General features: G+C 37.9%; 1 long non-coding RNA gene across 2 annotated transcripts in view; it reads left to right on the top strand.

Annotated features, from left to right (window-relative positions):
- The window catches only part of LOC116155340 (uncharacterized), a 471,009-nt gene that overhangs the window by 437,368 nt on the left and 11,616 nt on the right, over positions 1-22,025 (top strand). Inside the window, exons 6-7 of one of the 2 annotated variants that reach the window (XR_004139220.2) lie at positions 15,568-15,664; positions 19,476-20,598. This is a non-coding gene — a long non-coding RNA (uncharacterized LOC116155340). Of the gene's footprint in view, positions 1-15,567; positions 15,665-19,475; positions 20,599-22,025 lie in introns of those variants that run through there. The other variant, XR_010383373.1, reaches the window with a different exon arrangement.

The following is a 22,025-nucleotide window of genomic DNA, read 5'->3' on the forward strand; positions in this document are numbered from 1 at the left end:
GACCTCGGGAAAGTCACTTCATCTCTTTGTCCTCAGGCTCCTCATCTTGGAAAAGCCAAGGTTGGAAAAAGAAATTGCAAAGTTCCTTCTAAGATCTAGCAATAAAAGATTTGTCTCTCTAGGTCTCCCTTTTAATAAGTACCATTAAAAAATAAGGTAGATCCTGACTATTTACCTTACTTATACAAACCATTTCAAAAGTCACCATAAGGTCAAGAGAGACTTCCTCGAGAGCGTTGGCTGTCACTGGGCAGTCTGCAAAAGGAAGCACCAGTGCTCACAGCGGACCCTCACAAGGTGTGAGGGGAAGTGGTATTGCTGATGAAAGTTGTAGAAGCACAGACTTAGGAAGAGAGATAATATTCTAGCTGGGAATTAGAGCTGAATTCAGTGGCTTGAAAAATCTGTATCATATGTCCAGTGGGCTAGGTTTATATTAAATAATCAATAGAACAAGATTGATAAAGGGAACCAGGAGTGAAGGTAAGGTAGGTAAATACTAACAGGTCAGGAATCTGTATAAATAAATTCTGGTGTCTGTGTGGGTTTGGGTCCTCCAAGAAGCAGCTGTCAAGATGAGATTAAACTGTAGGACATTCACTGGGGGGGAACTCTGTGAAGGATAAAAGGGTGGGGAATCCAGAGGAGAAGGGGGAACCTCACATCACTGTGCAGTTCTGACACTTGAGAAGGAGAGGGTGAGGAGGGAGGAAAGGCAGGAAGAGTCTCAGTTTGGAGGCAGTTCTAAGAAAGATTTAGCCAGGTTAATGAGGAATCCTTGAGCCAGAGATATCTGTTAAAATAATCCTGGGCCTTATGGGATGGACCTGCATTAGCATTGCCATCATGCTCAGCTATTGATTGGGAACAGCCCACAGGAAGTGGGGCCTTGGCATGAATGTGGGGATAAACCCCCACATTTATAAGGGCAGCTGCTGGAGCTGTCAATCAGTTATACTCCCCACAGCAGAAGATCAGAGCTGCACATTTTCAAGGCTGCCACAGTGTCCATTGGACCCCAATATGCCTCCTTTGGTACTTCAACTGATTTGAATAATATAGAACATACCCCTTTGTGATAAAGATTCTGGATAGCAGATTTTTCTGAGCCCTTGAGGAAGATAGGATAACAATAAACACTATATTTTGGGTTTATTGTATGAACTAGCCTTCTGCTAGGCAGTTGACATGAAATGTCTCATTGACGTTGTATAAAAACAGAATGAGGTAGCCATTAATATTTCAAATATTTTAATACTTATGTTACAAATGAGAAAATCAACTTATTGAAGTTATGGTTCTTACTCAAGGCTGCACATGTTGTAAATGGCATAATTTTTTTTTTTTTTTAGCATTTAGCAGCCTCTTTTTTATTGAAATACAGTTGATTTACAATATTGTGTTAGTTTCAGGTGTACAGCAAAGTGATTCACTTATGTATTTTTTTTCAGATTGTTTTCCATTATAGGTTATTACAAGATATTGAATATAGTTCCCTGCATTACACAGTAAATCCTTGTTGCTTATTTATTTTATGTATAGTAGTTTGTATCTGTTAATTCCTCTGAGTCTGTTTCTGTTTTGTAAATAAGTTCATTTGTATCATATTTTAGATCCCACATATAAGTGGTATCATATGGTATTTGTCTTTCTCTGTTTGGCTTATTTCACTTAGTATGAGACTCTAGGTTCATCCATGCTGCTGTGAATGGCAAAAGTTCATACTTTTTATGGCTAAATAATATTCCTCTGTGTGTGTGTGTGTGTGTGTGTGTGTGTGTGTGTGTGTGTGTGTGTGTGTACATACACACACCCCCCCACATCTTCTTTATCCAGTCATCTGTCATTGGACATTTAGGTTGCTTCCGTGTCTTGGCTATTGTAAACAGTGCTGCTATGAACATTAGAGTGCATGTATCTTTTCAAATTAGAATTTCCTCTGGATATGTACCCAGGAGTGGGATTGCTGGATCATATGGCAACTCTATTTTTAGTTTTTTTTTAACTGAAGTATGGTCAGTTATATTGTGTCAATTTCTGGTGTACAGCATAATGTTCCAGTCATGCACATATATACATATATTCATTTTCATATTCTTTTTCATTACAGGTTATTACAAGATATTGAATACAGTTCCCTGTACTATACAAAATAAATTTGTGGGGTTTTATAAATTCTACTTTTATATATAGTAGTTAATATTTGCAAATCTCAAACCCCCAAATTTATCCCTTCACACACCGTATTTTTAGTTTTTTAAGAGACTTCCATACTGTTCTCCATAGTGGCTGCACCAGTTTACATTCCCACCAACAGTGCAGGAGGGTTCCCCTTTCTCCACACCCTTTCCAGCATTTATTATTTGTAGATTTTTTGATGATAACCATAAATGATATAATTCTTAACCACTAGCACAAACAAAAACTTTTTAATGCCACTAGATCCCAGTTCCACGTGGGAACTGTGAATCTCACTTAGACTGTAAGTCAACAGAATTTGACCTATTGAGGGTTATGAGGCTATCGCACTGTCACAGTCTTCACTACAGTCCAAGAAAATCATCATTGGGTATTGCAGTTCCCCAATTTTTGCTCTGATAGCTTTTATTTTTATATTTCCCTCCAGAATCATCATATTCTAGTCCTTCCTCCACTTAAGATATACCTTTTTATGTTTTCCTTACTGTATTTAGGAAGTACACACATGAGGCTTTTGATAGATGCTGGTGGCATATAAGAAGGAAGGGAAGCAGAATTAAGGCAACTATGCTTGTAATATTTTCATGTAACCAGAGCATCATTTCCTAAAACTTTCCAGAAATAGCTGAGAATTTGAATGACTACTAGAGTTTAAACTCCTTGAAAGCTAAGTTGGGGTCTTACTCACAATAACATTCAAGAAAGATCCTTGTCTGAGGTATGAAATCAATCAATACTTCCTTAATTTAAAACATAACAAAATTCAGAACTGTTTTCTCCATGTTCTTTAATAAAAACTGCTAGTGTTTCTTGAGTATTTCCTCTGTACCAGGTGTTTTCCCAAGCACATAGCATGCATATATTAACTTACTGAATCCTTACCAAACTGTATGAGTTTAATAATTGTCCTCGTTTTATAGATGTGTAAATTGAGACACAGAATAGTGAGTTAATTTGCCCAAAGCTGTACAGTCAGCAAGTGCCAGAGCCAGGATTTAAAACCAGGTGGTCTGGCTCTGATATCCATTCACTGAATGATAGAGTCTCTCCCCTTAGTAATGACTATTATTACTTACAAGGAGACGGTGCACTGTAATAGATAGTGATCAATTAATTACTGAGTAGTTCTGATGCAATAAATGACAGTGAGTTCAAAGTTTGTCAGAATTGTTGTTACCTTGCTGTTGGGATGGGCATACAAGGATTTCAGTTTGAAAGAACATTTATTCACTTATTTTGCCTTCCTTTGTTCACACACACACACACACAAAGTGTGAAAGAGTAAACAGGTGATAGAGCAATTATATTCACTCTGACCCAGTTTTGTTTAGGCTGAAGGGCTGCTGGTCACAGGTTAAGAGTCTGTTGGTTCCATACGGAAAAAGAGTAAACTTTCCAGCTTCTTCTTTTTGGAAGCATTGCCTCCATTGCCTCAGGCCAAAGGAGAGGTCTGGCAAGAGAGTAGGAGAGACAGAACCTTCATTTATGAATGAAACGCTTTTAGTGTCAAATTTCTGACAGATTGCTGGTTGCTTTCAAGAATGAAGCTCAGTGTACTCAGGGGCTGAATAGACACCTATTTCTGTAAATAAAGTTTTATTTACAGCCAAGCTCATTCATTTATATTGTCTGTGGTTGCTTTTACTCTATACCAGTGGAAGTGACTGTTTCGATAGAGACATTATGATCCTTTAAGCCTAAAATACATACTGTGTGGCCCAGAAAAAAATTTATTGGCTCCAATTCTTGAGCATTATGGATGCTCATTCCATGGCTCTGGAGCTAGATTCTCCATGTTGAAATCCTGGCTCTGTCACCCACAAGCTAAGGGACATTGGTCATGGTACTTAAGCTTTCAGCATCACAGGTTTCCTCTTTTATGAAGTGGGATGATAATATTTACTGCTTAATGTTTCTCCAAATTAAGTGTATTCATACATGTTAATCCCTTAATATGATGGGTGATTCATAGTGAATACTAAGTAAATGTAAGCTGCAATTATTTTTATCATCATTATTTGTACTTTACCATTGTTAAGCCTTAAATTCTTTCTTTGCTTAGTCAAATCCATGACGTTTACTGTTGGGGGGGGTGGGCAGTGGAAGCAGCTCCCTTTTGAATTAGGCATTGTATCAGGGACAAATATTAGTATTTACTTAATAGTTGCAAACTATCAATCTATGGTAGCCTGGGCTGTCATCTGTCTCTCTACTCACATGGAGAAACCCAAACATTCCCCAACCAGTATAAATTGTTTTTCATATGTTTGTAAGCTTCTTATAATCAGTCACTTCCTTGAAATGAATGCATACATTAACCAGTAATCATAAGCATGGTCATGTTGGTTCCTGTGATTTTCTCCTATGTAGAAGGAGCAATGTATGTAAATATGTGTGTATAATATGTTTATTAATGAGTTAGGAGATATAAAGGAGAAAGAAAGCTATAAGTGATGTGTGGTTTGATGTACTAGGAAATGGAATGAAATTCAGCCCCTGTGGTCCTTTAGGGGGTCAAAGAGCAAGCTGCAGACACAGTGGTTCTGCTGAGTTGTCTGTGGCTTTCAGCGAAGCTGCTAATGGAATAATGATAGTTTCTGACATAAAGCAGAAGGTGTTCTATTTTTAGGCAAGAGAAGCTATGCACCAGAGATGATCCAGACGTATTCTTATCTTAGAGGATACTGAAAAATGCCCACACTTTCCTAACACCCTGTTGCCGTACATAAGATGATGATCTCCTGGAAAGGATCCGTACAGATAGTCCTAATAATACTACCATTTCTCAAGCATTTACTGTGTATGGAACCATGCAGACCACATTATCCCAGTGAATTCCGACATCAGTCCAAAGATGATACCCTAGTATTGTTCCCATTTTACAGGTGAAACTGCTACTCAGAGGAGTACCTTTTGAGGTGTGAGTAGCAGAGCTGGTTTCAGGTCCAGTTCCGGCTGACTTGAAATTCTAAACCCATTTGGAAAGGAAAAATGGGTTATAATTAGTTTAAACTCTCAGCTCTCAAATCAAATTAGAGAAATTATTCCCTTGCCTTTCATGATTTGCAAGGAGTATTACTCTCTAGTTCATGGACTGGAAATGAATAAAAACAGTCAGTGCAGAATGTGATGATATTCCATGTCAGTGGAAGAATTCGGCCCACAGGAGGCCAGAATCTGAACTTGGACCTCTGAATGGTGGATGGAATCAGAACACGGTATTCTGAGGAAATAGGAATGGGCAATGGGATCAGGCCATAGGAACAGCCCTTCAGGGAAGACTGATGGGTAGATCACAGAGGTGGGCCACATTAGAATAGGCACCATTTGGGTGCTGGGAAGGCAGCTGCAAGTGAGTCAGGCAGCAGTTCAAAGAAAGTCACACTGGGTTGGGTATGTGTCAGTCGAATGTCTTATCTGAGGAGTTCGGTAAAAGACTTGACAAATCCCCATGAAAGGGGACTGGAGTCTATAGAACATTTTTCAGAATAAAAGATTAATAACTAAAATCTCAGTTATCAGAATAGAAGCCCAAGTACTCATAACAAGCAATAAGTAAGAGCAGCAAAACTTTCAAAACACAATCTTTCAACAGTTTCAACAATTGTGTGTTAGCCATTTATCATGTGCCGGGAGCAGGGACCAGAGTATTAGGCTGTATATCTAAAAATTTCCCTGACTACAGTCAGGCAGGGCTGGTTGCAGAATCTGGGAAGGAAGATCAGTGAACTTAAGAGTAAAGGCAAATGAATAAAGCTTCAGATATATGTTCATGTCTGGTCGTTTTAAACAGTATATGGATTTGGCTCCATTTAAAGTATAGTTTAAGTATAATATAAATAGAAGCAGTGATTGATAGGACATGGCATTATTCAAATCTTAGAACTATATATGTCATTTATTCATCATTCACTCTTTGAAACACTCATCTTTGCAAAAAATCATTGAGTCCCTATGGATATATCAGGCACTACGCCAAGGGCTGGGAATACAAGGTCAAACATGATTTTTTTTTTCCCTTGAGGAGCTTAGAGCTTAAGTCTGAGGTTCTCAGACATTGGTACCTAAAATAAAAAAGTTAAAAATTCAAATGTGGGTACCCATTCTGAAATGCAGATGAGGTAGGTCAGTGTAAATGGACCAGGAGTATGCATTTTCATCAAGCACCACAGGAGATGCTGATCAGTCTAATTGAGACCAATGCATGGAGAAGTCTGATTTAGATAAGTATGAAAGTCTCTGATGAGATGTTTTCTGCGTGAGCTGTCATATTTCAGTGCAAAAGAGGAAAATGCTAGCATTTTGAACTGCATGGAAATAAAATATATTATTCATGGAAAAAGCAAATTATTCATTCCTGATTGTATTCAACCAAGCACAGTCACTTGCCTGAGTTTTGTATAGGAACTTTAAACCCCGTATCCTTTAAAATATTTCTAACACTGATATCTGTGCTTGCTTCTGTGACATCAAGGTTTAACCCATCCCAAACTTCGTAATTTTGCAAAAAAAAAAAAAAAAAGTCTATTTATTTCAGTTATGGCCTCTGTTTTGATTGATAGTTTAATTTTAATTTTGACCTTTACTTTTCCTTTTATTATTTGTCCCTCCCTCCCTCCCTCTCTCCCTTCCCCTGATCCTGAGTTACTTACCACTTCCTTAACTATTGATTCAGAAGTTTCATCTGAGAAATTTGTAGCCAAGATTTTTAAATACAGTTGAATAATATTCCTTGAATGAAAACTAATTTTGAAAGATATAAGAGGCAGCTTGGTGAGATCATTTTTATTCAGCTTTATTCAAATACTCAGGATCACCTTTAACTATCTCAATGTCCCTGGAAAGAAGGTAAAATTGATATTCTCATTTCTCTATCACAAATGAGTTAGAGATAGAGAAAGGCTAAGTACTTTCACAATATATCACATGGTGTTTCAATTACCTATAAATGTATAATAAACCACCAAACTGAGCCCCAAAACTTAGTGGCTTTAAAAAATCCCCAATTTGTTATTTCTCATGATTCTGTGAGTTGACTAGGTGGTTTTTCCACACATTTCATGCAACCACAGTCATATGATGGATCAGATGGGAAGCCCGGAACTGCCCAGATGACCAACCTCTTTCTACCCCCATAGTCTTTCATCCTGTTCTTTTTCACAACACGGTGATCTCAGCTTATGAGAAGAAAGAAGCTACAATGCCTGTTGAGGCCTTGGCTGAGAATGGCTTCCTCCACATTCTTTGATTAAAGCTAGTCACAAGATCAGCCCAGATACAAGAGGTCAAAAGGTAGACTCCACATACTGATGAAAGAAAGGGCAAAATCATATTGCAAAGAGGCTTGTGTAGTAGGCGTGGAAGGATTTGGCCATATTTTACAACTTTTCACAGTTTACTAGGGAATTTGGTAAATTTCTGGCTCACTGGCCACAAATCATTCTCCTTTCTATCACATGCAAAATATACTCAATTCTATTGCAGTGTCCACAGGTGTCTGATTCCAACTGCAGTATCAAAATTGAAGAGCTTAAATTCATTAGTTGCATTTTTATGCAGTTTCTTTGGGTATATCACGTATAATGCAGCCTCCACTAAATAATTTTCTTTCTTCCAGTTCTATCTCTGCCTGTTGCCTGGTCTTAGAACCAATGCCGTGTGCTTTAAGTTTTGGTTACAGGGGCATCCCACTTCTGATGCCAATCTCTCTCTTAGCTATTCTTGCTGCATTACAGAACACCTAAACCTTAGTAGCTTTAAACAGCAAAAATGTATTATTTCTCATGATTCTGTGTGATGATCGGTAGTTCTGCTGTTTTTCCTTGACCTCACTCTTGCAACTTCAGTGTGCTGGTGAATCAGCTGGAGTGGCCAGCATGCTGGACCTTTCTCTCTCCATCAGATTTTTCAACCCAGACTTCTTCACAGCAGAATGGTTTCAAGATTCTGAGACAACAAATGCAGATGCATCCAGGCCTCTTTAAGCCTCAGCTTAAAACTTGCATCACATCACTTTTGCTACATGTATTGGCCAAAGCAAGCTACAGGATCAGTAGAAATTCGAGAGTAAAAAATTGATCTCTGTTCTCTTATTGGAATAGATAATAAGAGAACACAATGCAGAAGGGGAAGTAGACAGATTTGGGGGATTTGTGGCCATATTTGCCACCTCCATACACAGGTAATTGGTAGCTTCACACAGACCCCAGATATATTGATTTCCAATATAAATAGTAACATATAAAAAGTGCCAAGTAATGCATATAGTTTGTAAGAAATGTTATTAAATGTTATTTCTTACCACTTCTTGCTTCCTCAGTGTACCTTGCAAAGTACTCGTTTTGTAGAGAATATGCTAATTTGGTCTACTTGTTATATAATTTAAAATCAGTGAGTAAACAAGTTTCAGTATTATAGATTTTTCACTATAAAAGGTGGCAGGAATGATGGAAATTCAGCGATGGGATTAAAGCAATTACAATGAGAGGATACTTTTTAAATTTTTGAGATGACATTTGAAACTCTCTGAAATACTGTAAAAACAACAACAATGTTTTTTGTGCAGAGATGAATAATCTAGGAACTATAAACCAGCTTGGAGTTGTAATAGACACACCTCTAAATTTAGTTAATTAATGAGATATTAATTGAAGGAAGCCATTTAGTAATACCATGTATGGATAACTCTGAGCAGCAGGCATGTCCTAAGAGGGCTTAGACGTCTGGAATTTTAGGGGAATACTGACCAGACCTTCTTTGAGAGATTAGAGATTTTATCTCAGAAGGACTTTGATGAAGACAATGAATGGACAATTTTGACTAGGCAATTAAAATTGTGCTTAATTATAAAGAAGTTTGTTAATCTTACTTTTTGAATTATGATCACAGGGCATTGCTTCTCTCTGACCTTGCTTGGAGAAAAATGGCTTTTCCCTCTCCTTGAATTTGGCCACCAACTCTGTCTATGCCATGCGATGGATGATGACTAAACTTGGCAGGCAGAGGAATAGGAAGGACAGGCAGGGACCAGATTGGGAAACAGAAACCCACTGTGAAGGTGCTGCAGCCGCACAATGAGAAGGAATCCAGAGGGCAGAATGCTCTCTCCAGAGCGGTAAGAACGTGGAGTTTTGGCCCTTGGTAGATGTCAGGAAGGCACATTCCAGGAGTGTAGAGGAACAGGTTACCACAATAAGGATTCTCAACAGGGAACAGTACGTAGTAACGCAAGCAAGAGAGAACTTGGCAGGAGTCAGGTCGGAGATCATGTAGCATGACCCTATGTGTTAGGGAGAGCTAGAGACAATAATATAGAAGAATAGAGTAGGTCAGTATGGTGTTTGTCAAGATACTATTCTGCTTAAAACATAAGCTTTAGATTGCACAGACCTGGATGTAAATCTCAGCCCCTCCATTTATTAGCTCGTCAGTAATTTATTTTCTGCTCCTTTGTTATTATACGTAAAAAATAATTGGAGGTAAAAATAGCTACTGTGAATATTTTTCGTGATGATTAAATGAAGCGTAGATGTATAAAGGGCATAATACATGTTTGACACATAAATATTACTACTCCTGCTACTAATCACAACAGCAGCAGTAATATAACGGTGACGCTCAGGCTTGGGGAGAAAGATGGGGAGAATATTCCTAAAAATGCGGTCTAAGAAGGGAACTGTAGCCAGTAATAAGAGTTTATTTCCCAGGGCTGGGACGCTGGATTACAGTGGAAGGAAAGTGAAAGCAACTTACTGGGGAGTCACCTAAGGTACCGAATTTGGCTCCTGTATTCCCTTGCCTAAGGACATAATGGGCCTCAGAGCAAGGTTTCAAGGGAGCCTGTGGAGGTGAGGAATAGGAGGAAGAGACTGAGATGGAGATGGAAGTAATGGAAGAAAGTTGGTGGGGTCTCTGTTAGTGAGCCAGTCAAGCATCGCACTAAGGAAAAAGACTTCCGTGGCTCTGTCTTGTCTGTACGCTAGAACGCTTTTCACAGGCATGTTGGTACGTTTTTACAGCCAGCTCAGTGATCTAGTGAAACAGCAGACCCTTCTAATGCTCTTCCTCACCTCCATTCCTTAAGCTGTGGAGAAGAGATTCTGGTCAGAGACTATCAACAGGAATCTCTCATCCAGCTAATCAACCTACCAGCCTCTGTTCTTAACTCCCACTTGTGGGCAGAGATTTCATTCTAAATGCACCCCTGGGTCCAGGGACCCAGTCTGTCAATTCTCTCTTGCTGTACAAGTTCTATAGGAGGTACAAATGGACCAGAAGAAAATCGCTTCTGGGAAGAAAGAGGGGTGGTGGTGGTTATTATTGCTGTTCCCATTGGCACCAGAAGCTGTTGAAGGCAATGGGCTGTGCCTTTCCTTGGTAGGTTGCCATTTTGCAATCATCATCATCATGTAGATTTCTAACACTTTGTGTCTGAGATTGCAAGACTGCCACTGCATGGCAGGTTTCTCACCTCAAATTCAGTGTATGTCTTGGAGCCTGTCATTGTGTTTATACTCATCGTGATAACTGTATCATTCATTTTTAGAGTGAATTGTATTTTTCGTAGAAAGCAAAAAGAAACTGTCCCAAAAGAAAAAAAAAATTAAAGATTTAAACTCTTCTATAACTACATTTTGATATAACTCTCTATCAAGCAGGAAAGATTATCCCTACAAGCATTCTGTCCCATTGATTTTTACAGTTGTTGTTATATGTGCTGTGAAGTCTTCCTGGGCGTGTCATAAACGTCTCGTTGTACCATTTGTTCTCACATAGCTAGCTCTCCCATGCCCTATCAACTTCTTCATGCTTCGTTTTCTTAGTATTTACATATTCTGTAATAATATTGTTTTGGTTATTTGTTTATTATCTGTCTCTTAATCACAATCACCTTACCACCACTGGTAGAATGTAAGGAATGTTTTCCCCACATTTCTGACCAAGTTTAAACTTCCCCTTAATGTTATTGCTGAGTTTGGTGGTGATGATGATGATGATGATAATGACAGTGATGTTGATGACAACCAACGTGCCAGGCACTTTATTGAGTGCTTTATGTACAGATCTCATTTAACCCTTACAACAAAAATTCAAAGTAGCTATTTTATACTTTCATTCTTCTTTTTTTTTTTTAATTAAGATTTATTTTATTATGTGCTGGATAGAAACTTTTTGTTATTTCCATAGCATTTAAGTTACAATAGAAATCAATTGGGTAATTTTTTTCTTTATTGAAGTATAGTTATTTACAGTATTATAATAGTTTCAGATGTACAACATAGCAATTTAATATTTTTATAATTATGCGCCTTTAAACTTATAAAATATTAACTATATTTCCTATGCTGTACAATATATCCTGGTTGCTTATTTATTTTATACATAGTTTGTACGTCTTAATCCCCTATCCCTATTTTGCCCTCCCACTTCCCTCTCCCCACTAGTTTGTTCTGTTATCTTTGTTCTGTGAGTCTGTTTCTGTTTTGTTATAGTCATTTATTTGTTTATTTTTTCAGATTCCACATGTAAGTGATAACATACATTATTTGTCTTTCTCTGGCTTATTTCACTAATATAATACCCTCTAGGTCCAACCATGTTGTTACAAATGACAAAATTTCATCTTTAGTGGCTGAGTAATATTCCATTTCATATATATGTCACATCTTCTTTATCCATTCATTTGTCGATGGACATTTAGGTTGCTTCCGTATCTTGACTATTATAAATAATGCTGCTATGAACATTTAGGTGCATATACCTTTTCAAATTAGTGTTTTGAATTTCTTCAAGTATATACCCAGGAATGGAATTGCTGGATCATATGGAAGTTCTGTTTTTATTTTTTTGACCTACTGTTTTCCATAGTGGCTGCACCAGTTTATTCCTCACCAACAATGTATTTGGGTTCCTTTTTCTTTACATTTTCACCAACATTTGTTTTTTTGTGGTCTTTTTGATAATAGCCATCTGACAAGTGTGAGGGTGATATTTCGTTGTGGTTTTGATTTGCATTTTTCTGATGATTGGCAAAGTTGAGCATCCTTTCATGTGCCTGTTGCCCATCTGTATCTTCTTTGGAAAAATGTCTATTCAGGTCTTCTGCCCTGAATATCAAAAATATATAGACAGGCCAGACAGCTAAATACCAAAAAGACAAACAACTTGATTTAAAAATGGGCAGAACACCTTAACTTCTTTACGAATGGGAAAAAAAGAAAAAAAAAAAAAAAACTAAGGCTAATAGTAGGTAGTTTGCTTTGTTCCTAAAGTATTACCAGTGCCAAGAAATACGCCTGGCACATAGTAGGTCCTCAGTCAACATTTGTCAGAAGAATTTATGAATAAGTTGGAAAATTGGAAGTTGTCTACAGGTCCTTTTAGTACAAAAAGAAGCAATTAACAGAAAGTGGAAAGTGTTAATTATGAAGGCAGTTGTCTTTTAAGGACAGTAGGCTACATTATTGAAAAGACCCTTTGTTCAGGTGAGTGCCTTGACACCTGGCTAAGTTATTTGTTACTTGCTATGTGAGCTCTTCACCACTACCCTCAAATCTTCCTGGAAAGGAGAGGAAGTGTGGAGAGTTCCCGTGAGTAGAGGCAGGACTCAGACCAGGGAATGAACATACAGCAGACTCAAGAAATCAGAACTCAAAGGGAACTTCAGAATGTGAACTCCTTGGAAATGTTAATTCCCTTTGAGGAATACACCAATGAAACCAATCTAATTTCCATCTCAATGAAGTGGAAGACATGAGCTAAAATTAGTGTTACACGTACCTGGCACAAAGAGGGCATTCTCCTTTCTCAGAAAACTAAGCCAACAACAACAACAAAGCAACAACATACAAGCTGTATATTCAGCATAGTTGAAAGGGAGAATGTAGGTTTTTTTCAATTTAAAATAAAAATGCTAAAATTTAGACTAATGGACTAACATAACATATATTAAAGACAACTGTAATTCAAAAAAGGTGTGTTAATGAAGACAAGGCAATAGGAAATGCACAGAGAAGTAAAGAATTTATCCCATCTTCATAAGTATCCTCTTACTCAAATGCCGTGAATTTTTTTTCTTAAATCTTGGTCACACAATATATTGGGACAGCATTAAAACAAGCCCAGAGTGAGAATGATAAATTGTCATAACCAAGGGCATTGTGATGTTAGTGCTCTTATGCGGGGCACTTAGGGATGAAGCAGACCTTCACCTCCTAGAATATGTTTATCAAGATGGTTCAGATGGGGATTCCAGTCTACGCCCTGCTTCCCACTTAGATTTATAATTCTTCATATGCCTTGCATATTTTATAGGCTCAATAAATATTCACTTTAATGATCACTTCCCTGCCTTATGAACTTCTCTTCAACCTGTAAAGACCAACTCAGAGATTATTTCTCTTTGAAACATTCTCCACTTCCCTTTTTCCCTTTCTGAGCAGTAATTTACCCCCTTTATTGTGCCCCCTTAGCATCTCTTACACACTTCTCTTACGGCCCTAAACCATTTCTATTGTGAGTATCCTATACACATTTGTCTTCTCTGTTGGGTTGTATGCTCTTTGAATGCCAGGCATACACCATATTCATCTCTGCCATGTGCTTACCCCAGTATATGCAGATTGTTAACAAATGTTTAATTAATGAAAGGAAAAAAGAAACAATGAATAAGTGAATGAAGGAATGAATGGTGGGTAGGTCTGTATCAAATCCAGTTTACTGATAAAGAAAAGTGAAGATGAAAAACGCTAAAGTTATAACTAAAATTTACTGGATATGTATGATGCTCTGATTCCGAGGGGCACTATTCATGCATTATTAGCATCCTTATAAGAACTGTTCTAAGTAGGTGATATTAGCTCCATTTCACATTCAGCTTGGTAACAGCTGTGAAAGGTATTTATTATTATCCCCATTTTGCAGATGAGTAAGTAGAGGCTCATAGAGCTCTGAGACTTGCCCAAAGTCACACAGCTATTAGGTGGCAGGGATAAGATTTTACCCTAACTCAAGACTGCTACAAAGATGCAGTTAGTTATAAAATTATGGCCAGAACCTAGACTCTCTGACATTAGTCCAGCATTTCACTTTAACTCTCATGCTCATTTTTGCAGCTCAAAACCTTTAACAAAGCCTTTAATACTCTCAAAGATAATCATGTATAGGTCAAGTATCAATATACATTGTAGAATTTAAGAGGAAAATAAAGGTCTACCTTGCTCTTCATTATCTATCTCAATAATTTGCCAATGTATCTGTAACTCCTAGCATCAGAGAAAGTGGTGTTTCCCAAAGTTGGCTCTGTAGACTGCTCACGAGTGTTCTGTGTTCAGGGCTTTGGGAATAAATGTGGGATTATGTAAATCTTCTGTGTAAATTTTATATGCTATGTAATTGCAGCTTTCTATTATTATTACTATCATGAATAATGAATAAGCCTTTACATATGATGTTCCTAATTTTATTTTCCTCACTTTTTTTCCAAAAAAATCTAATGTAAACAATGTTTTGGAAAAGCTATGTTATGTAAAAGCTGAATGTGATATTAGAGGTTATTTAATCTTAATGATCTTTTTGAGACGGTCTCTTAATTGGCTTAAACACTGTGAGCATGGTGCTTGGCCTGGATTGTGATTCTAGATTTTACCCTGGTCAAACTATTCAGGAAGTATAACTTCAAAAGATACATTGAACAGACAATTATCAGGTATCACCAAAAATCTAGAAACTAAGTTTTAACTTGAAATAAAACAGACGTCTTTTTTAGTGCATATTTCCTAGGAGTAAATTTAACAGGACTCACCACTCTCAAAAGCCTCATAGTTGGCATTGGAAGAGGTCATTGAGAGGATGTGACCTCTGGTTGACCAGAGAGCTGGACCTTGTCAGTCAGAGGCAAATAAATGTTTTACTTACCAATCTGGAGTTATCTGCCTCTTTCTTCAGCCTCTCCATGCCCTTCGTGTACGGGAGGCTCCTGAGTTTGGAAACCAGCACTTAGGGATGGCTTTGTGGCACCATGAAAAGCATGGGGTCTGGGTGGCAGGAAAACTGGACTCAAGACCACACTCTGCCATTGACTTGCTCAATAGCTTGGTGTTTAATCAACAGTTACTCATGCATGCCATACATATTTATTGAGCAGCTACGAAGTGTAAGGTACTATGCTGCATAATGAGGATAAAAGAAAAGCGAAAGTTCAAACAGTTCCTGACCTCAGGGAATCAGCTGATAAGGCTGATTTGGGACACACAACGCCCACAAACAGTGTGTCTTACACTGAAAGCTCTATGCACTGTGTTTTCCTCTCCTTGATTCCTTGGGACAGTAACTTCACTTTTCTTGTTGTTATTTTCTTCGTCTACACAGAACAGGATGGGCAGAGTGGCTTGATGGAGAGGATGAGTCCCAAGATTCCTTCTGATCCAAAACATCACAGGTTCATCACCTTCAGGATAATAACCAGGTACAAATCCAACATGTAATGTGTTTGTGATGGATGTTGTTTAGTAATAAGAAAGGAAGAAGTTGCTCTTTTTAATTTTCATTTCACTGTTATAACTGAATACCATGGATTCTAAGTCCAACCAAGATGCAATCCAGTTTACTAGCTTAACATGTGAGAAATCTGGAGACCTAATCCAGCTCCCCCTATGTGTCCTGCATTCCAGCTGTGCCCAGCCTTTATCAGCAGTAAGAGGTGTATTTCATTCTTGTTGATAAACTATCTTGTTTAAAAAGCATTTCATTTCTTAGTGATGAGCTTTTGTACATAAACTCTAAGAAATTTTCTATGCCAGTTGCAGCAGGAATGCAGCTCAGATTTGCAAATCTCCTTTGCTTGAATATAATCCGAATTGAAGTGTCTTCATCTGGAGCAAGGCCATTTTATTATCTACCATTTTAAATAATTAGGTTTTAAGTGGTTGATTTTTTTTTTAATTCTCTACGTTGCCTGACACACTTTGAAGGGCTGGTTATCTATCATTTCTTAGAGAAAATCAACTGTCTGAGAAGTTTGGAGACAGAATTAAATTCTAGTGAAATAATTTTATCTTCATAAAGCAGTCATTCAACTTTTATAACTGGAGAAAACTTTCTGAGATTTTGGTCAATGAGTACTGCTTTCATTTATTCCTAAATCTGGAAGGATCTGCTAGCAACCCACTTGAAATGCTGATGCGATGATGCCATGAATGTCTGATGATTAGTAGTAATAGTAAAAGCATCTCATACTGATGTATCATCTGAAGTTTTTAACTCAGAAGATTTTTACAATAACCTTACAATCTTATAGTCAAACATTATTTTTGCTATCCTCTGACTGAAAAACATAGTTACAAATTAAAGAGTGGGTATAAATGAACTCGTTTTTACACTTTACAGTAATCTCATTGCAGCCTGAAAAAAAATGTCTACTTTTAATTCCTATCACAGATAATTGTTATTCAATAACAGTGTCCCTAGAAAGTAAGTTTTTGTCAAGATCCAGCTGCTTCTAAATGCTTTTGTATCTCTGGCACCTAAAACATTGCTTGGTGCATAGTTGTTGCTCAAATGTATGTTGAGTGACTATTTCATCATAACACATGGATAATTGTGACTTGGCTGAGTAGAGTGGGACTTGCCTTGAATGGATTGAGACTTGTTATGAATGTACTATTTTTAAAAATATGAATATAAAAGATTGAGGAAACATTTCTGTCACATCTAGAATGTTGTTCCAAAAGATCATTTGTTCATTGATTCAATGATGCATGTCCTTCTTTCCTTAATTTATTTACTCCTTCATTTAGTCACTTATTAATTAATCTGTAATGCATGTATTTGATGCTATTATTACCATATACCTTATTAGAACTCAAATAAGATTGTGGGTTTTTTTGTTGTTGTTATTGTTCTTCTTAGAGTTGGTTTTCCTCATTAATATTCTGGGTCATTATCTTAGCTCCTACCTGAACTTTTAATGGTAAGTAAATTTCAGAACTTCTCATGACTTCTGACTTCTTGCTGTAAAATAGAAATTATGATTCATGCACTTGTTCTTTAGGATGAGGGATGACTAAGGAGCAATTATTTTGAGATAAATGTTTTGATGGCAGACAAGGGGAAAGTGGAACAAGTTCATAATAGATAACCTCATTTCCAAGAGAAGGACATGATTTGTGGAGCTGAGAGATCCAGAGTGTCCCTCTGCCTTTGTCAAGGTCCAGGACTCTTCCTCATGTCTTTTCCTTAGGAGAAAGCATTTATGTTTCCTCATCCCAGTGGGCAGTACGTCTTCTCTCATGACTTTCTCCCCACGTCTCCTAACACTTATTGACTGGTCCCCCCTCCTCCAGCCTGTCCCTGCTCTACCAAATACAGTAATACCCCGAGTATAGCTGTGAGTCCTGCCTACACCTGCTCACAAGTATTCGTGGCTGTCACTGTCCACACCCGGTAGTAGGGCATTCAGTGCCTTCTACTTTCAGGCCACATTTACTTTAGGAAAATTATTTCCCATGACTTTTTGGGGCTGTCTTAAGTCAAACCGACCAGTTACCTTTCTACATTCTGTGTATCCTAAGGAGCTGCCTCTGTGCCCTTGCTCATGCTTTTATTCTAAGCCTGCAACAGCCTTTCCCTCTACCTTCCTAAATCCATGTTCTACCTGTTCTTATAGTTAATATTTCAACTACTTGATTAAATCATTCCTAATCTCCCAAACTAGTATCTTTTTCTCTCCTTGAACTCTAAACTCCAAAGCACTTTATCTGCTGTCTTATGACTCCTATAAATTTTTAATAAAACATAATGATTAATAGAGAATATAATACAATTCTAATCAATTATACAAGCTTTATTTTCATTTCTGAACTAAATTTTCCTTTATAGTGAGGTAAATGGCTGATTCTTTATTATATTTGCAATATACACATGGGAAGCAATATTTGCTGAATGAGTAAATTAATGAATGAAATACTGAATGAATGAATGAGGTATTTACAGAAGAACGTCTAGATGACCCATCTTCTTTAATGCTATGGTCAGTGCATAGTATAGTGCTACTTTTTATGAAATGGTCAGATTACTGAAATCTTCAACTATCCAAATGCAGCAAAGAATCTGAAATTAAGTGGAAAATTCCTCTGCACAGCAAGGAAAATAGCTATAGTAAAGTTTATTTACGAGGTGCATACCTTCAAGCCAGATGGAGTTGATTCGATCTTAGATGTTAACTTGGGTTACTGATTTAATGAGCTTAGTTATTTAGTTGCCATAGAAACTAACAGCAGTAAGTCAGGACCAGCATATCATGAGGGAGAAGGAAGCATGAAAGCAAGTAGTGTGATATATCATGTTGGCCTGGAGCTCATGGCTGTTGCGGAATAAGGGCTCCGAGAAATAATTCAGTCATCTCATCAAGTGTAGTTTATTGTGAATTTGTATTTTGCAAACATTTCCATCAAGAACAGTCCCAAAAGTGAAGTTTGTTATCTGGAGGGGTCTGCTTCAGTTATCTGGATGTGATGATTGTAAGAATGCCTTACAGCTGTAAAAAAGCATTTTGACATCTTTCAATGACTTTAATGTAAGATTCATGAATGGCAAATATTATTGTTTCCAATTTAACGAGTAAGAAGAGAGGCTTAAAAATCTTCACTTGGTTAAAAAGTCATAAACTAGGAAATGACATAGCCAAGACTCAAATACACATGTTCTGTATCCCAAATTATTTGTTTTATTATATTGTAATGACACTTATATTCAATACTTCATCCCTTACTGCTTTCGAAAAAAATGATATAATTCTCTTTTGGGTCCATAAATCCTGCAAAATGACAGCTTGGCTGGAACACAGCTACAGTGATCATTTCAAAGGCCACTTCCATTTTAGGGTTATAAAGAAATCACCTGGCATCACTGAAATCTGCGTTTTAAAAGCTGTTGTCCTCGGGTCCCTGAGTTATTGTTAATATCAGATGCCCATTCAGTACTCTGGACATCATCCAACTTCCAGTCTATGCATCTCTTTCCCCGAGGGCTCTTTGCAGGAAGCTGTTCTGCTCATTAACAGCTGGCTAGAAATGCTAGGGAATTAGTGCTGCCCTCAACCAATTACTGATGCAAGTGAATGTATAAATACACCAACACTCTCTATCTTCAAGTGGTATGCAAGCATTTCCCTGGGAGTCCCTGCAGGATTTAGCTCCAGTCACCCAGTGTGATGACTGGTTTAACTTAACTCTTATTGACAGCCTTCCCTCCTCATACACTGTTGTGTTTACTTGTAGATCATCCCCGTACCTTCCACACAAACCTCCTGCACTCAGATCCTTTGCTCAGTCTCACTTTGGAGGAACTCCTGAAGACAAACATATCTGGAAGAATGACTGTGCTTTACATCGCTTTACCTCTTCACTCACAAAAAGAATGACTAATATAATAATAACTGATTACTTGGACACTTATTGTATGATAGCTTTGATTCTAAGTGTTTAAATGCCTTTTCCTTACTTATCACAACAGGCCTATGAGGTAGTAGTCATTATTGTCCCCATTTTACAGGATAGAAAACTGAGGTTTGGAAAGGCTCAGTAAGCTGGCCAAGGCAACCCAGCTTGTCAGTGATGGAGCCAGCAGTTGAACCTAGGCTCTCCAATGCAAGAGCCTAGTTTTCCATCTTCCAGAAATTAAATTGATTCCCACTCATGTGGATAGATACATATTCAGGAGGAGTATGAATAGAAAGAAGCAGCCGTTTGCCAGCACAGGCAGTGCATACACAGATGGGTTTCCTCTTTAAGGGACCCACCTGCAGCCACTAAACTCTATTGCCCTGAACCCTTATCTTTTACAGCTCCGAAAGACAGCAGCTACTCTGAGTGTCAGTTTGAATGTATAAATATTTAACTGAAATAGTGAAGCCTGGAGAAGCGTCATGTCTCACAGTTGCCTTCACTGGAAGGGAACTGGTGATTAGAATAAATAATTGCTCTGAAAATAGCTTCATCCTATTTGTTCAAACAATTAAGCCCCCATCAATGAAGTTAATTTATGAGAGGAATGACACATGTGTTGGCAAAGTGTTCTGTTCCTCTTGGCAGCCTTCACATCTTCTCATCTCTCTTTTTAACCTTCCTTTTTGCTTCTGTTGCCGTTTCTGCCGTCACTTCTCAGTGTCTTTGGGGAGCTGATGTTTCCTACAGCAATTTTTTTTTTCGTTTGCAAATTCAAGCCCAGATCTATTTTATCTGCTTGCTTATAAGGACATGTTTGCCATCTCGTCTCTTCTAAATTTTGATGATGACCATTTGATTTCCTGTCTTCTGCCTTTCATCTGCTACGGTCATTTTTTTTATTAAACATCCCTTGTACTTCTTACATTTTGGTGCTAATATGGCATGATCAGATAGAGTTCGGTGAGTAAAATAAAAACAAATGACTCCTGCACATGTAAAGGAAAGAAAAGAATTGTGACATTAAAAGGTGACTGTGCTTTGTAAAATGATTATAAATCAATAAAAAATGTTAAAAAAAAAAGTGACTGTGCTTTAAACTTTTTGGCTGCATGGAGAAGGAATTCCTTCTAGGAAGAGATTAGCCTCCTTGCTTAGGAAAAACCTCTCTCTGGGCTTGTTTGGTTATGAAAAGCAAAGTCTTCCATCATTTGTCCTGTTCTTCACGGCCATGATAACAGACTTAAATAAGTGGAAGGAGAAATTTTGTACCTGCCTTTGATTGCTGCTGAAGGGTAGACAGAGCTTGGTGGGGAAGGAGAGGGGCCTGGGGGCCCTGTGACTTGGAGAAGATGGAGGAAAAAGGTGCAGGAGGAAAAAAGGTGCTGTATCCAGACTGCAGTGAGATGGGGCTGAAAGTAAAAGGAAGCCAGTGAGACGATTCTGGTAGAGATTCACCAGGAACTTCAAGAGAGTAAAGTCTCACATTCAATATTCTGTTTTTGCTTTCTCTGTATTCTACTGAAATCCCTTCTGAATTACTAAACATTAGTCAAAAACATACTACCTACTGCCTAGGTTAGCAATGTCTGGAGGACTAAAGGAGGCAGGGCAGTGTCCAGTGTGGGGATCAAGGGATAAAAGAAAGAATTGTAACCACAGGGTGCATGGCGATGAGTGGGGTGAGAGAAATTCAGTGAGAATAGAAATTCATGGCACAAGTAGGCAGGAGAATTGATTTGCACGTCCTACCACAGACACACACCCTGCACAGAGAATCCATTCTTCACATCTAAGCAAAAGTAAAGTTTTAAAAACACAAGCCTGATTATGTCATCTCTCACTTAGAACCCTTCTGAGGCTTTAATGAAAAATTCAATAATTTACTTGTCCCTTTATGATCCTGCTCATGTCTTCAACCTCATCTTACAACAAATTTTTCTCCCATTTTTGTCTTTCATCTTCTCTGAGCATTGGTTCATTCCCTCCAACCTGCCATGATCCCCCTCACCACAGGACCATTGCACATGCTGTCCCGTCTGCCTGAAATGTGTTCCTTACCTTCTTTGCAAAGTGGATTCTTGCTTATCCTTTAGGTTGCAACTTAAGTGTCCCTTCTTCAGGAAGCTGTCCTTGCCTTCTCTGACCAACCTCTCTCTCAAAGCCCTGTGCTCCTCTTCTTCCTTCCACCTGCCACAGTTATAACCTCACAATGGTTTGTGGGATCACTTGATTAATACCTGTCTCCCTCACTAATTGCAAAGCTCCATTCAACAGGTACATCTGACTCTGATGAGAGTTTTATCCCAGGGTCATGTCTAGTACTTACTACATCATACGCACTCAGCAAAATTGTCTAGAGGAAGCAAGATGGGAGAAAGAAGG

Source organism: Camelus dromedarius, chromosome 12 (genome assembly GCF_036321535.1).
Source record: "Camelus dromedarius isolate mCamDro1 chromosome 12, mCamDro1.pat, whole genome shotgun sequence".
NCBI classification, from domain to species: domain Eukaryota; kingdom Metazoa; phylum Chordata; class Mammalia; order Artiodactyla; family Camelidae; genus Camelus; species Camelus dromedarius.